This window comes from Sinocyclocheilus grahami, unplaced genomic scaffold, assembly GCF_001515645.1.
Source record: "Sinocyclocheilus grahami isolate Dianchi unplaced genomic scaffold, SAMN03320097.WGS_v1.1 scaffold2923.1, whole genome shotgun sequence".
In the NCBI taxonomy this organism is placed as follows: domain Eukaryota; kingdom Metazoa; phylum Chordata; class Actinopteri; order Cypriniformes; family Cyprinidae; genus Sinocyclocheilus; species Sinocyclocheilus grahami.
Window position 1 is genome coordinate 10,574 of NW_015508097.1, and position 1,820 is coordinate 12,393.

Here is a 1,820-nt window from a genome sequence, read left to right on the forward strand (position 1 = left end):
AATTGATGAGCTCTGTTTGTTTGTTTTATGTTGTTAATACGTACATTAAATTTTGTAGGTAGACCAGTGCAGGAAACATCTGGGACAGGAACCCAAAGATCAAAAATTCCACTAAATTGGACTCTGTCTGAATTAAATAACTTTGTCTGCCAGTGCTACCCAAATGTGAGTTTGAACTTGATAGGTTTCCATTTGGCAAGAGCAGGCAAAGGACGCAAGATCCAAAAAGTTCATGTAAATTCTATGAGGGATTTTAAAAAAGCAGTTGGCAAAAGCAGGCTCTAAATTGTCCCACGAGCTGAAGTTTTGCAGGTATGTCTTTGCAAAACAAAGGCACAATATTCAAATGAAAGAGCCATTTCTTTATGATATGACAAGTACAATTGGCTTTTAATTTAACCTTAATGTAAATTTAAAAGTTTAAATTTTAGTTCACATTCTTTGCTTTCATTTAAATCTTACTGTGATGTTTCTGTACAGCGCACAAGTTTATGTTAGGTGACAGTACAAATAAATTTACAGTGCAGTGAGCCGATGTATTCTTTGTTATTGTTACACACTGAGTTTGAGAGTTTTTGTTTACTCCCAGGTAATGACCCCAGCCCCTGCCATGTACCAGAACTCATACCAACTATCCTACTCTGCTGCAGCACTGGATGAAACCTCATTGGATGCAGAGACTGCAGAATCTGTAAATTTGGATGTGAGTGAAGTTAGTTTAGATGTTGTGGAGAAGTATTTAAGTTGTGTCGGTTGTAACCACTAATGATTTGTGACTTGTGGTTTTACTTTATTCCCTTTAGGAATGGCGAGCAGTACGTTCCCAGCAAGACGAAGAATATAATGCTTCCTTGTTGGCAGACCAAGAAAAGGCAATTAAAAAAAAATCCTTCTATGCTTGCCAAGTTTAATTTGAGGAAAAACAAAAATTAGTCTTAAAAGTATTTTGGTATTTACAGGACAGGAGGAGGCACTGCTATGAGGTTTTGGAAGAAAGGCGGACAAAGGTTGGTGCTGCCACTACATTTTTATTTATTTTTTTAAGTGTTTTTCTAGTGTGAAAGATTTTTTTTAGGCCATTGAGGAAAGATGGGAAAGATTTTTTAGGCCATTGCGAATGGCTACCCGTGTGGAACCCCTAGATGGAGAGGTTTTTAAATTAAAATATCCAAATGGATATGTAAACAAGAGGAAATTCATCATGTCTGAGCCAATTCAGGTAAGAAGTTCTGTGTGAAGGCGAACCAAGGGTTTTGTCATTGGTTTATTTAGTCTGTGTTCCTTATTTTCCTTGTTTTAATTGACAGTTGCCATCTTGGGTCTTGCATTTTCAGGTCCTGTTTGATTTTATTGGACAAGATGAAATGGCCAGTGAAGTTTTTAAGGTCAGGGAAGCTGCATCTTCAAAAGATGTTGACAGCACTTCTGCTGGGTCAATTGCAGATCATGGCATAAAACCATCCTCTACTTTGTACGTCCTTTGGATGTCAGCTTTGGATAATCTGGTAAGTTAACATAGCAGTTTTACTTGAACAAGAGGTCTTTTTCATCATGATTTTCATTTGACCATATGCAGTGTTTGAGTTTTTGCCCTGACAGCATCATTTACTTGTTAAAAATTGTAAGGATTGATTAAATGTTATTATTAAAAGGTTTGGGTATAGGGTTATTTCTGCCCTGTAATGGCACCAATGAGCACAGGTCAGGGAGACCTTGATACAGCTCCGTTGGGCTTAAACACACTTGTCAGACACATGCTTAATTGAGAACTGATAACATGGGCCATATTGAAATAATAACAAAAAATATATAAATTGTTG

The 1,820-nt window shown here is 36.9% G+C and overlaps 1 long non-coding RNA gene across 1 annotated transcript; it reads left to right on the forward strand.

Annotated features, from left to right (window-relative positions):
- The first annotated feature begins 609 nt into the window (after nt 1–609).
- LOC107575821 (uncharacterized) lies at nt 610–878 on the forward strand. Its single transcript, XR_001607945.1, has 2 exons — nt 610–703; nt 804–878. It is a non-coding gene; the product is annotated as an uncharacterized lncRNA (long non-coding RNA).
- Nucleotides 879–1,820: the final 942 nt, after the last annotated feature.